The sequence below is a fragment of the Lepidothrix coronata genome, unplaced genomic scaffold (genome assembly GCF_001604755.1).
Source record: "Lepidothrix coronata isolate B3197 unplaced genomic scaffold, Lepidothrix_coronata-1.0 Scaffold54, whole genome shotgun sequence".
Lineage (NCBI taxonomy): Eukaryota > Metazoa > Chordata > Aves > Passeriformes > Pipridae > Lepidothrix > Lepidothrix coronata.
The window spans coordinates 2,231,587-2,246,765 of record NW_016690234.1 but is presented as its reverse complement, the minus strand read 5'-3'; the positions used below and the strand labels follow the sequence as shown (position 1 = coordinate 2,246,765).

At 45.9% G+C, this 15,179-nt stretch overlaps 1 long non-coding RNA gene across 8 annotated transcripts in view; it reads right to left on the bottom strand.

Moving 5' to 3' along the window:
• Nucleotides 1–15,179, bottom strand: part of LOC108498012 — a 387,118-nt gene that overhangs the window by 48,812 nt on the left and 323,127 nt on the right. Inside the window, exon 8 of one of the 8 annotated variants that reach the window (XR_001875037.1) lies at nucleotides 6,432–6,521. The exons of the other annotated variants lie outside the window; for them this stretch is intronic. This is a non-coding gene — a long non-coding RNA (uncharacterized LOC108498012). Of the gene's footprint in view, nucleotides 1–6,431; nucleotides 6,522–15,179 lie in introns of those variants that run through there. 8 annotated transcript variants of the gene reach the window in all.

The window sequence follows — 15,179 nt, the reverse complement described above, 5'->3', positions numbered from 1 at the left end:
TGGGTTGCTGCCTGGAGGAAGCAGTGTTCCTGTTGAGGAAGGGGTTGCTGCCTGGAGGAAGCAGCATTCCCAGGGAGAGGAGCCCACCTGCAGCACAGCCCATGTGGCCAGCATGGCTCTTGGCTGCTTTAGTCCCAACATGACAGAGAAATGGAAAGAGCTGTAGGTGTTGCCATGGGATGAAGAGAGTAAGGTGAGAGCATGGTCTTCATGGAAAACTAAGTCTTACGGATTCACCTACAGAGAAATTAATTTTACTGTACTGTATTTCAGAAATGTGCAGTCTCAGGCTAAGAAGGACAATTCAAGGACGACATAAACCCATGACCAGTTCCCTTCAGAGCACTGGGAAAGGCATCAGGGAGTGCTGCCTTTCCAGGGCAAATGTTCTGCTGGTGTTTCCCAGCTTGCCCATACGAGATAACTCGGGATGGGTAGATGTGAGGATTACTGGGAATTAGAAAGAGGCTTAAACGACACTTGATGTGAGCTGACATTAGCCCACAGCATGCAGAGGCAGAGGAGCCACTCCCAGCTTGATCAGAAGGGTGAGTGCCTGCCCAGATCCCCGCCAACGCGGGGAGGAGGATGCAGGATCCAGGAGGAAGCGTACCCGCACCTCCGCACTGCTCTTTTGTATTTCAATTTTCTTTGGCCAGTGGGGATGATTTTATAGCATCACAGCAGAACATTATCTTTTATACTTTGACAAAATGAAACCGAGTCCTTGGGATTTTTTCACCCATTGCTCTCTTGGCTACTTCACTGCAGTACTATTTCATTACTTATTGATTTTTCAACGTGCTGTCTGCATCGCTGTAATTTACACAAGTTCTGATAGCCCTCAGCGATTCTTAACACCTCAGGGTGAGATCATGGAGTTCACTTGAGATACCAAAGGCAGGCAACAAGTTCTTCAGAAAGACGACAAATTGACAAACTTGATAGTCAAGGAGGAAATTTGAGCAGCTGCAGGTGTATCATACCCTAAATTATCAAGATGTTTTTCTTAGCCAAATTGAATTAGAGCAAATTTGTACCCCCAAAATTAGTAATAGTCAATAAGGGACTGCAAAGTGTACGGCCAAACCCCAAGAAATTAATAATGCATGTCCCTCACATGGCAGCTATTTCTGCTGTAGCTGAAGATAACCACCGGTCTCAGATAGGCGGGTGAGAGAGAACGCAACCTCATCGTGAGCAAGGACAGGGAACTACAAAGAGCTTCTCTTCCATTGAGGCAAGTAGCTGCTTCTTTTTCAAGGCCTTTTCCATATTTCTGCCATTCTGAGCAGCTCAGAGCCGTCACCTGCGGCAGGGCTGTGCTCACCTTGACCAGACAAGCCCGATGTCCCTGAGACAACATGATGCTCTAAGGTCCCATCTGTGTTCTGCTCCTCAGAGCTCCCACACTGGGATGTTTCTGCAGGAAATCAGTCAGTGCGTAGTGAAATGAGTGCTAATCCTATCAGAGGGTCTGATCCTGCTGGTATCACACACACTGACAGCACTTCCAATCACTTCAGGAAATCTGAGTCCATATGGACTGGCCTTTCCTTCCTTCCAAGTAAACTACAAAATCACAGAATCACAGAATATCCTGAGTTGGAAGGGACCCACAAGGTTCCTCAAAATCCAACCTCTGGCCCTGCACAGGACAGCTCCAAGAATCCCACCGCGTGCCTGAGCACGTTATCCACGTGCAAAATGCCTATTCCTCTGTGGCTGGAATAACATTACTATGAACAATCTTGACATTTTAGCCTGGCTTCCCTCTCATTGAACTATAATTCAGGAAAAAAACGATTGATACAGAAGTCTGAGATGACTTTTGGGCAAGGACTAGAGGCCTTATGAACCCTGTGTTAGCCTGAGGCACCTGCATGTGTGGGAAGCCTTTGCCCTGCAGGAAAACAGGAGCCTGAGTGGACAGGACTCAACAGTGAGCAGCTACAACCCATTCTCCAGAAACATCAAAATCCCAGGTGAGTCTCATTACAAGCAAAAACATATGTAAGACTTAGAGAATTCATCTAATGAAGGATCTTGTTAGAACCTTTATGGGTGGATACTTAGGATATTTTATCACCTGCTGTACTGCAAAGAACAGATAAAAGTAATACAAAGGAAAATGTGTAAGGAGCTTCAGTGGGGTTAACTGATGACCTGGAAGTGTAAATCGTTCTCCTAGTACCATGTTTACCTACAGAAATGCTTGGTGGTGGGCAATAGTAGAATCTAAAACTCTGAAGACAATTTCTCTCCAAAGAGAGCTGATTAAAGGGGCATTTTTTCCTCTGGAAAGTATCTCCAAGAAGATACAGGTACCTGTAAGATTCAGGTATTTTATTCTGGTTTGTGTCTGATTTGTGTCCACTCCCCCTCCAAAAAAAGCTTGGGGTTTTTTTTCTCCTATTTTTTTTATTTTGATTAATTCTTATATATATAATATATATATAAATCTTAAATGTCAACTATTTGCTTCTTTAGCAATAGAAAGAGATCTCAGCAGCTCCCTATGTTCCTGCAGAGGAGACAAGGGGAGGAGGGGTGACTGGAGACTGGTGACCTGGAGACTGTTTCTGCAGCTCCAACGTGCTCCTTGCACACTCCATACACACATCTTTAACTGAGGGTCACAGTATGATCACAATAAAAAGCAACCTGATTGCAGGGTGACTAAACAGAGACGGCTTTTCCTCCTTTTTTATTTGGTGGGGGGGAAATCTTACCATTAAATTAAAGATGGAAAAACCTTTTCTAAGTAAAGCCAAAGTTGAGGACCTAAACACAAGATTTAGAGTCTCTGGAACCAGAAGGGTCTCCAGTTCCTCCAGTGGCCAGACTAGCTTTGCTTTGCATGTGCATGTCTGGGTTTAGTTTTTATTGGTTTGAATCAAACTAGTACCTTAAACTATTGCTTTTAAAAACTGTCAAGTATTTACATAATCCTTTATCTGCTAATGAGGCCAAGTTAATGACACTAATATTTACTGACCCACAACAATATGTTTTATTCTGTAACTGTAAAGGAAAACAGGAATGACCTTAAAAGAACCTGAACTGCATCACCTCCTGACTTTGCTTTTTATAATCCCCACAAACTACATAACAGGCCTTTTTCCATCCCACAGCCTGCACTTGTGTGCACATGGTGCACACTCACCCTCTGTGCAGGTACACCCACCCTCTATGCACACCCATCCTCTGTGCACACATGGCCTTGGTGCAGGTACACCCACTCACCCTTATTTACAGTCCTGACTGCATGAAACTGTTCATCAATGCTGTGTGAATAATGCCGGGAAAAGACACTCTTCAACAAAATCGATACTCTGAAAGTGCTGGTTTAGGGTTGCAGTAGTTTTTGGTTGTGTTTCTGAGTTATTCCTATTGACCTGAGTTCAAAAACAAGGTATTGATTTATAAAGTACCTTCAGTAAATACATGTGCATTCCCTGCTCCCCCCAATAACCTGGAGCACCTGGAGCAGCATGCCAGCACAGCTGGGGGACCCACGTGGTGGGTCAGGGGGCTTCCAAAAGCTGCCAGACTTTTCTGACAGAAAGGGCAATGGAGGAAACGTTCTAAAAGCTCTGTGAGTGCCTGGGCTGGGAGCCGGAACTAAGGTGAGGGAGGAATCAGGAGGGGGAGGACTCTTAAAGGAAGTCCTGGGAATAATGAGGTTTGTTGTGTGTTTGCAAGTGGCACACAGGAGAAATTCAGCTTTTGTTACCTGATGGTGCCTAGAGATCTGTCTCCACTTGGGAACGATTGGGATGTATCATTAACTTTCAAAGTAAATGCATCCTTCTCTGCCTGAAGGATAAAGTCCACACTGATTTGTTCATAAGGGTTTTAATTAAAAAACCCAAACCACCCAGAAGGTTTTAGAACAGTGCTGCTACATCTGAATTGGCAACAGCCCATAGGGCTGAGCGAGCAGTACCTGCAGCCTGAGCTCACTGAGCAGAGCCAGTGCTGGGCCCATCCTGATCCATCCATGGGGGTCACATCCAGGGACTGCTGCTGCAGCACAGCACCTCAGTACGAGACCCCTGCACCCAGGGACCACCATTAAAATCTGCTACAGCTGCTCTCTCTCTGATTTGGGATGGTCACCACAAGTATGTCTGCCACCAACACATATTTTATCAGAAACCAAGCTTTGGAGAGAAAAATATCCCATATTTTCCCTTGAACTTACAATTAAACCAGTCTTATGGGAAATAAGACAAACAGAAATGCTAGTAAAAATCCCTGAAATACGTAAAACATATAGATGCAAGGTGCCAGTGCCTATCTTGCTAGTTCCTGCTTTAAGTTTCTCATGATATTTACTGTTCACAGAGTCGAAATACAAATCTGGGTCACTCACTATGAGAATCTAACTATCCTGTAGTTACAGATTTCTGTTACACGTGTACTTGTGTGATGAAATCTCTTGGTCCTCAGTCTGGGCACTGTCTCACTCAAGCATCCCTGGGGACAGCCAGCACCAGACTGCAGGGAAAACAGCCCCAAACTGGCAAACCTGAGTGGAGACTGAAAGGACAGAGATTTTTAGGCTGTATCCAAAGCATATGTTCGGATTGAAAGGGAAATATTTCTGCTGTCACTGTTTTCCAAATGAAGCATTTATCCTGAGAGGGTCTTTTCTTCTAACAATGAGACCAAAAATACGGTGGGATGCCCCACAAGGCTGAGTTTCCATTGCCAGTGAACTGACCATGGGACAACCAGAAACAAGATGGTCAGTAAAATAAGAGAACTGAATTATCAGTGAAGCTCTGTAAGCTCTTCCATCGTATCTTTCATCTTATTTCCCACTGCAGACCTGGATGAATTGGACGGTTCAATGAGGGCAGCAGTCAGGGCACAGCCCAACGCTCCACCCCGGTGCTCCTGCCTGGTGTGACTTCAAAATCAAGTGGTTTAGAAAATACAAAAAGGCACCTGAATTTTCATGCATTCAGAAAGATTATAACACTTTTACTGCCATGGAATGAAACTGGCAACAAGCAATGGCCTTTCCTTCCCAGCCCTCCCCTGTCGGCGGCGTGACACGTACCCGCTCCCAGCACAGAGCCCTGAGCTGGGGCTGGTGATCCACTGGAGATCTTCCAGTGCAGCATTTTCTCATGAGATTTGTCAGCCACCAAATGCTTCATGGGAATGTCTTGGTTTAAGCCCATCCTGTGAGCAGTCCCGGAAGGTTTTTGACAGACACCTGCCCACCCTCTCCACCCTTGTCCAGCCCTGCAGTGTCTTGGCAGTTCCCACCCGAAATCGTCGTCCTACACCCTCTAGGAAAATGCACATCTCAGGTATCGACACTGTTTGAGAGAGTCCATCAATTTAGCTCATTATGAAGGGAAAGACAAATGCATCCAAAATTAATGAAATTTTCCAGACAATAAAATTTTTAGAAGTACTGCATGTTCATTTTAATAGTTTATGAATCTGAAGTGGCTGATCTCTCCCTATTTTTACTATCATAAACCATTCAGACAACAACTGCTACACATATTTCCATAACACTGTTCTAACTTTAGCTCATTTCACAGTTTTATTTCATACTCCTCAACGGCTGTATTTCAAAATTTACAGTCTTGCTACAAAGGTCACATACGACCACATCTGAGCCCTCTAAAATCTGTGATTCCGAAATGCTAAGCTGATGTTGGTTTAATTGATTCTGTGGAAGCAGCGATGCCTGTAACTCCTGAGAATTAGGCCTTCCACAAACTGGCAAACTTTCAGTGGGTAAAATAAATATCCTCATATCCCTGTGATAGATGGTATATGCACAGCACGCAGTTGTATCAACACACCTCTCTAATGATGCACTTTAGTTTAAATACTGTGTCCAAAAGAGTCAAAGGATCACAGTTTGTGGAGGACAAGCCCCAAACAAACAGTGGTAACATGTCCCAGCCGTTCCCCTTCTTGGGTGCAGCTGCACCAAAGCCCAAAGATTCCAACGGCCTGGAGGGTTCCAGGAGCCCAGGGTGACCTCACTGCAATGACAAACACCCAAATGACCCCATCTACCAGCACAGGCTCCCTGGGGCTCCCCCAGCCTCCCCCATCCCAGGCCATGCACTGCATGCCCTGACACAATCCCACGGAGTGTCAGACACACCTGCTTTGGGATCTCTGAGCCTGGCCTGCACACTTCCCAGGACACATGTAATAAAACTAATTTATTGCCCTTTTTCCCCAACAGGATTATAGAAACATAAACAAAGAAATGTTGAGTTCTTCAAGGAAAAGCCCCTTGAACTCACGGATGCGACTGGGAGATTTAAGACTCCTCTTCCCAGACTAAGGCTCAGAGGAAAACTTTCCTCATCCTATTTCTGCAGAGGTCTGGAGAAGGTACAGCAGTTCAAGTTTGAGGATTGTTTCACTTTGAGAGAGCAAAGCTTTAGCTGCAGGACTAGGGTGTCGACATCCTCCACGCGAGGAGGCAGCTTGGGGGCTGTCCAGGAGCACGGACTCGGAAAGCTCAGACCACGCTGCAGATGAAGGATATGAAACTAATTACAGGAACCTCATAAAGTGTTACAGAGCAGATCAGCAGCCCCGGCTGATGACAGCACGTACATGACGGGAGGAACACCAACAGCTTGTCAGAACCTTCTGCACGCCCCCACCTCCCTCCTGGCCCCATTCCCTGTGCTTGCTCTGCAGGACAGGATCCTGCTCCCCAGCTCCAGCCAGGCAGATGCAAACCCGAATCCCACAGCTGCACTGCAGGCAAGCCCTAAACTGAACCAGATGGGCAGGGCCCAGCGCCCACCAGCCATGGCACATGCAGCAGAGCCGGGGAATGGGACTGGGATGCTCCCAGTATGCTCCTGCACGCTCCTTCCCTGCTCTCTGGGCCCGGAGCTGCTGGTGGAAGGATGGAAATAAAGTGCCCAGAGTGCTGCTTTCCCAGTAGCTTTTCTCCGAATTTTGCTGATAATAACATTATGGTTTTCCCTGCACTGGCAGTTGGATGAGAGGAGCCTGCAGCCTTCGGAGGATCGATCCGATCGATTCCAGAGGCTCCATGTCATTTCCAGGGGATTTGCTAAAGAAGCTACTTATGTCCCTTTTTCATTTTCACCAACTCATTACCAGCTGCTGCTGCTCCCTGCACTTCAGCAGCACCTGCAGGAATGAATCCTGCTGCTCCCAGCCCCAGATCCAGATGCAGAGCCCTCTCCCACGACTGAACGCCGTGGATCGGAGCCCAAGGCTGAAGGCGGGCGACGCCAGCGCGCGAGGGTCGCTCCCCACCTCTCCCTCTGCGCAGGCATGCACACACACTCTCCTTTCTTTTTCCTTTTTTTAAAGGGCACCCCAGCAGCAGACTAAGCAACTGATCCCCTGGCTTAACTTTTAAATTAAGACCATTGTAAATTTGGGAACTTGAGAAGAGATGGAGAGGACACCCATAATCCTTTGCAAATGTCAAGTGGCTCTCGATATTGGTTACTTTTCAAAGGTAGCTAGGCTACAGCGTGCACAGTAATGAAAAAGCCCTGCCAGGCCCACTCCATAGGGCTTCAGTCAATATACATAATATTATTGGGCTTTGAAAGGATTAAAGATTGTTTCTTTTGCTTCCTTGTAATATGGTGATCTATTGCGCTTAAAACTCCGAGCGCGCCTTCTCCCGCAGGGGAGATGCTGGAGGCCCTGGGACGCTCCAGCGCTGGGCCTGCGCCTGTCCTGGCAGCACCGGCACCCTCGGCACGAGTCCCCACAGACTCACCCAGTCCAATCAGTCATTCCTGCTGATACAGGCATCCCACCACTCTCCCATGGGGAAGAGGAATCAAGAATTTTTAAAAAATAAAAGTTAAATGACACTGAAAGTCTTCAGCTACTAACAGGCCAGAGAGTACACTTGAAACTGTTTAAATATATGGAAAAATACTGTTTTTTGCTACATCCTACTCAGAAAAGACTGCAAGAACTTGATTCCTCACAAACACCCATTTAAGTACAAGAAATGTGAATAATTAGCACTGATTTGAAGCTCCCAGGACTTCTTCGAGCTGTCACGGCAGCTCTGGCTGAGGAGGTGGTGCAAGATGAGGTCCCAAAACAATGTGACTGCTGATGTTGGGTCCCCATGTTGAGTCTGGGTTTTCTGGAAACATGTGCAAAAGGCACGTGCAAACCCTGATTTGAGGGGTCTCAGACGGAGCACGTTGCAGCTGAATTACTGACAAAAATATTTTTTTATCTTTTCACATCTGTATTTTCTTGTCCTGATGCTTAATTAGTATTATTTCACTCAATATGGGGAATTTTTCTTCTCACCAACCTTCTATATACGATTACAGCAGGATCACCTCTGACTCTCCTTTTACAAAGCCAAATGTGCATTGTTGGCAAGGCTCTGCTCTCGGTTATACTCGAGAAAAGCAGCACTTGAGATTCCCGAGTAGGAGAGAGGATTTGGCATCCTGGACACCAGCAGAGCCCAGCAGCCCCTGTGCTCCCTCTGCTCTTGAGTGAAGCTCCTGTGACTTAATGGCAAAGATGAGGGTGAACAACACCTGAGCCAGTACATTGATCCCTTCCCACTGGATCTTTACTGAAGTAATTAATTCTGAAAAAAAGTAGTTTAAAAAAGTAGTTTTTCCATGATATTTGTGATGTTCAACAAGTGAGATGGAGACCAGAACCTGCAAAATTCCTCTTTCAGCGGAAGATGGGAAACAGGGGAAGAGGAATCAAAGGAAATGTTACAAGGTTTTTAAAAGTATCTCAAAAACCTCAGTCGCGGGAAGATTTTAAACTGAAACCCTAAGGGAAGTGCTGCTGCAGGTTTCAAGCCATTAATCCTGACCAAGGCTTCTCTGCAAGGGATGATCCAGTGTTCACTGAAATCAGGAGAAACGGTGTTGCTCCAGCAGCAAATAAAGCCTTTGATTTCAGATTGATTTCAAAAAGAAAAATGTTCCATATTAAACCAGCAATAAATATCAGGGAGCATCTACAGACTGGACTACATGTTAGTTCAGTTGCTGAAAATAGTTTTCCTGAGGTCAGGTGGGATAACCAGAAGAGTGACTCCCACCCGAGTCGAGCTGGGCCAGCTCCCACACAGCCAGTCCAGTTGGTTTGGCAGGTTTTGGATGAGTCCTGAGTTGGCTGCCACTGGCCACTTGTTCACAGAGATGAAATGACTGTCAAGCCCATCTGAAGAAGGATTTTGGTAATTCTGTGTGTCACCAGAATTAAATGCTCACAAAATGGGCAGTTTCGCTTTATTATAGTTGCAAACTGTTTTTAGAAGTTCTGTATAAAAGAATTAGTAAGATATGAGGATCCAAATGAGTTCTTAATCATTTACCTTAACTTCCCAGGGAAACACGTACCCAAAATGGAATAACCAAAAGGTTCTAGTGTCTCTGGTTTGTCTGATGCTTGTGGGGACTGTCACAAAGACAGCAATGACGGAACAGTTTAGCTGCTGATATCCTTTATGAGATGTTGAGAGATACCAGAAACTCTCTGAATATCTTGTCAGTATTTTCTAAATGTCACAAAAATCCCCCTCAGTCTTCAAAGGGTCTGTAAAACTCTGCTGCAGAGATCTGCAGGTGAGGAATCCCACGTGAAATGAGGGAGAAAGAAGAAAGAGAACCAAGAGAGCAGAACAGGCCCAATCCAGAGGCTGGAAGCACGGACTTTACACCAAGATAATGGAGAAAAAGGGAATAAGGACTGAAAAGAAATCTGTGTAATGACCAGATGATCCTTGCTCAAATAAACTCTCTTTATAGGCATTGCACTGTCACTTTCATCTTCTGTGATCACAGAAATCCCACACCTGTGTGGTGCTTCTTGTCTGGCAGCGGAGAGAAACGAGACCTAACCCTGTGCTGCCTGCAGGTGTTGTACCCACCTCTACCAGCAGAAGGGTCTTCAACATGTTTTTAAAGACTGTAGCACAAATAGCCCAAATCCATTAAAGCAAGGGAATTAAAAAAAAATAAAATCAAAAGATTCCAGCTTGTCAGGGTGATAAATCAGAGGTTAAATACCCAACACTCATTCAGGTATCACTTGGGGGATTTACTTTCCTTTTCATGGTAATTTTAATTTGACTTTTCTGGCCGACAGTTGTATTTCTTGAGAAATCTATACCATTCTCCTAGCAGTTTCCTTGAAATAACCCACGGATCTTCGGCAACTAAATTCCAATTTAAAAGATTTGTCAGGAAGAAAATCCCAATCTCAATAAAAGGTAAATGCAGCCAGAGCTCTCCGAGCCAGGCTGACAGCAATAAAGGAGCAGGGAGTTTCTATTAGCTCAAATAAGTTAACAGATTCCAGGTAATCCTTCCTATTACCACTAAACACCTGCATACAGATGCCAAATTGTGAGCGAGGATGGATTTTTAATTTCTGGAAAAGTAAAATCCCAGGAACACCTTGTGCTGGGAAGGCAACAGAGGAGGAAGTGATTGTGGGGAGACCTTTGCCAAGAAGAGGTTTCCCATTGCACAAGTCCACGGGATGCTGCAGAATGGTAAAGTCATTCATCACATGTATTTAAAGTTGAATTTGCTGATATTTTATGGTATTGGATTTTATTTCTATTAACATTTTATGCTGAAATTACAGAATGATTCGTGAGTACTGAATTTTTGATTGCTTTTATACTTGCTGGGACACTATTAACGTTGATTTACGTTAATAGCACTGTAAGAAGATATTAACAATGAAATTTCCAAAAGCACTTAGCATCCCATAATTGGAGTTAAATGACAAAAAAAATGAGGGGATAATAAAGTAGAGAGAGAGACAGAATTTTTGACAATACTCCCTCTAAACTGTATTTTTCAGGAAGAATTGGAGCAGGACAATTTTATAAAAGAATAAAGTCACCCATCAGGATAGAGAACACACTGAGCCACGTGACGGCGAATGGAGCTGCAGGTCCTGCACAACCTCCCACGGTGCCAGAGCCAGGCAGGGGATCCCAAGGAACCACACAGAGTCACCCCCTCACACCAGCCATGGCTGACAGCTCCCAGTCTGGACTGAAATCTGGGAAATGGCAGTGGGAGGCTGGCACAGGAGGGACATTGAAGAGGGCAGAAATTAGCCAAGTTTCATCTTCTGAGGCTGAGAGGATGAGGTTTCCCGAGGGAAGAACACAAAGCAAATGGGACACTGGGGAAGGTGCTGCAGAATCAGCCACTCGACAGGTGCCAGAGGTGAAACGGGTCCAAACAGCCAAACCTCATTCCAGACACCCCTATGATTTCCTTTGATCACAAATCAGGCTAAATCAGATTTAATCTATTTTTTTAAAGCAGAATTTCCACAAACTCTACTTTGACATCACTTGTATACCGTTTTTAAAATTCTCTTCCCATTAAAAAAGCATCAAAGTGCTTTTTTGGTTAAAAAGTGCTGCAATACTTCACTGTTCTCATCACCCAGAGTTAAATAGCTCATTTAGTCAGTCAGGGAACACACTGGACAATGTGACAAATCATATGAAAACGTGGAACAAAAAAGTAAACTGGAAACAAAAAATCTTAAACCAGACAAGATAAAGAAACAAAACACCTTGACTGGCTCTGAGTAGCTCTGGAAAAAATGCCACAAAGGTTTGTAGGGATGTGCTTTATTGGTTTTGTTTAAATGACATTTTTGTGGGGGTAAAAACGAAGATTTGACAGAACATTTTCAGGCAGTTTTAATCAAGACAGTAACTACAAAACTATTACGCTGGAAGAAGACTGTTTTGCCATTTCACTCAGACCAGGAAGGAAGCCCATGTCAGAGTTTTGTTAAAAAGAAAACTTTTCAGTGGTATTTTATGGTCCACTAAAATATGGAAGAAAGTCCTCACAGAAGTCAAATTACAGAGTAGTGAATGAAAACAACTGGCTGTACATAGAAAAATAAACGTGTAGCAACAACAAGTCTCATCAAAGTGATGACACATCAGGAGTGGGATTCAAAAATGAGAAAAGCCAAGGAAATCTGAGACAGATTCCTCAGACAAACCCAGCTCTGTCTGAGATCCACAGACTGATCAGAGGGAACACTGGGATCTCACAGCCTGGTGACCTCATCCTCAAATTCAGACATGAAGCTGCTGTCACAGCTTTTAAAATATAAAAATATATATAAAGAAAAGCAATCTGTTCTAGTGAAAGGTGTCCCTGCCCATGGCAGGGGGATCGAACTGGATGAACTTTAAGGTCCCTTTCAACCCAAACCATTCTGGGATTCCGTGATAAATATTAATGTACAGACTTCAGCTGACCAGGCATCTGTGAGATGGTTTGTAGGTGGCTCATGACCTGTCTTTTACCACATACAACCCTTCTCGAGTCTGGAGTTGTCCAGCTGCAGTCACAGCAAAGATCAGCTGGAGAAGGAGTTCTTTTGTCTGACCACAAACAATGATTGTACTGGTCAGGAAATGCAAGATTTATTATTATACAAAAGCAAAAAGATTTCTTGTTTTGAAAGATCGGCCAATATTTCCTTTCTATGGGAGAACAACTGTTCCAAAGGCAGAGCTGTATTTTGGGCACTGCCACCTTCACCGAGTTAAAAACAAACAAACAAACCCCTACCCAATCCCTTTTATCAGCAGGAACCACATTTGCTTACAAAGAAGATCTGTCAGCAGCCCAGAGTAAATAGATCAAATGGAGCTGACATGCTACTAAATTTAATATGCATCCTCGTGTCTTTAAAATTCCCATCTACCCATGCATTTAAAAGGTAAGTTTGTGGACTTCTTAAGTAATTATATTTCAGTAACAGGCGAGAGAAATGCCTGGAAACTTAACAACAAAACCACTGACTGCTGCATAAATTAAAAACTGATTGATGGAGAGAACTTAGATGAATTGTTAAATTGGCATATGATAGGGAAAATCAACAGATCCGAGACTTGTAGGGCCCAGCTCAGCAGGCTGTGTCAGATATGTACTCAAAGGAACAGCCACGCAGACATAACGAGTGGGTAAGTGCTCACTGGGTAAGTAGTTGGTACCCAAAGGCAGTCAGGTGCTGGATGGGCATCAACACGTGGAGGAGAAACACAGAGCTGCAGAGCCAGGTAATGGCACTCAGGTGTAGGAGGACACAACTGTCCTGCAGCCTGTCACTCTCCTGGATATTCTCCCACAACCTGTTTCCAACCTGTTCCTGCACCGCTGTAGAAAATCCCACCTCCACGGGGCTGACATGGCAGCCAGAGGGGTCTGAGGCTGAGTCCTGCTCGAGGAGAGCAGGGCTGACACCAGGGCACCAGAAAACAGGTATTTCTGGAGCAGAGATATCAGAAAGAGGTGGATTGTACACAGAGGAGAGAGGAGGTGGCCGTGCCTCTGACAGCAACACTGATCTCTGCGCCGCCGAATCCTCCCGAGGGCCCAGCGCCACGCTCGCCTCTCCAAGTTGCGCCGCTGGCCAGCGCCTGCAACATCTCAAGTGGGAAAATGTAATTTTATTAAGGCTCTTGGAGCTTCCCTCTCAGCATCTGCACTGCAGCAGAGCATACAAAGGGAGGTTATGAAGAATTTCTCATTATGGCCACGGGCGCAGATTCATAACGTCCCCTGGCCAACCTCAGTTAATAAAGCTCATGCTTGGCCCACCTGCCCCCGGCCCCTCACCCACAGGTGCCTCAGCCCTGGGCCACACAGCATATCACCCCCTCAGCCTCCACAGACAGGAAACTCCTGCTTTGCTTTCCCTAAATTCTTATTTCATGGGCACCTTCATTTGCAAACCTGCTCTTGGAGGCCCAGAGCTGTAATTAATCCATGTCACAGGAAAGATGTAGTGTCGGGAGAATTTATGACTGGCTCTGAGCCGCCGTGATGAGCAGGGGCACCTCAGCCCCTTGTGATATAAATGCCTCTGCTAATTGGATTGCGGGAGCTAATCAGGAGCTGGAGAGAGAATGAAGGCGCTCGGCCTCCCCGCTGCTGGCGTGGGCTGATAAAGCCAGCAGCTGCGCTTGGGGAGAGGCGCAGGAATTGCATCCATGGGAATTGCATCCCGGCACAGAGCCTTGCCTGAGATGGCTATCATGGGGTGCCCAGGGCTGCTGGCCATGCAGCAGAGAAGAGAGGTGACACACCAGGCGGGTGTCACTGCCAGCCACGGGCAGACACAGAGGGCTGTGCACACTGCAGGGGTGTCCAGGTGGGCCCACGAGCACTGGGAGGTTGGTGAGAGCACTGGGAAGATGGTGAACAGCCTGCATGGCCCTGGCAGGCTGTATCTGGCCAGGAGCTGTCCGAGAAGCTGTGAGCATCCCGCCTGGCTGCTCTGGCCAGCAGCACCTCAGGCAGCCCTGGGCCAGGGTACGGCAGTGGCACCGCATGGCCGCCTGGCATGGTCGGTGTTCAGAAACACCACGGCCCTTCAGCAGTCCTTGGGGTCTCCATTGCTGACCTGAAGCATTAGAAAAAGGGCTGAATACTCAATGATCCCAATATCGTGTCTACTGACACCTTTGGTGTGTGCCTTTCCCCAGAAAGACAAAAAACTAGAGGGATGGAAGTGGAAGTCACACAACAAGGACAGTCCTGCAGTGGGAGTGAGGTTGACCACACCAGGAGCAAACTGGGTGAATGTCATCTGCTATATGTGTGCTCCACACACCATATGGGCCGTCAGATGGTGGGTGGGTGGGCAGGCAGGAGGTGGCTCCTGAGGATGGCTCAGGATGCTGTTGAGATGCTCCTACTCCAACCTTCATGGAATCTTCAAGCTCCTTGATCATCCCCAGCTCCTGACCAGGGTGGACCTGTCCATGGGGAGATGGGAAGAGCCCTGGCTGGAGAGGTCTGACCTGGCTCCACACATGCACAAACCGGACACACACAGGTCCTGGTTGGAGACCAAGGGTTTCTTTGCGATACAAGGATCTCCCACATTCAAACAGCTTTTCTGTCTTCTCCACATCCTTCTTATTGCCCTTTATTTTGCTCTCTGCCTCCCTTTCTTGCAAATACATGGGTTTGAAAGTAAGACCTGAAAATGATGACTAAACCCAGCCATCCCTCCTTACAGAAACACTTTCCCACCTTCTTAAACCTTTTTGGAGGCACGAGGGAAAATAACCCTTGTATTTATGCAAATTTCAAAGTGGCGTGTGATGATGGAAACAAAACAGTGCT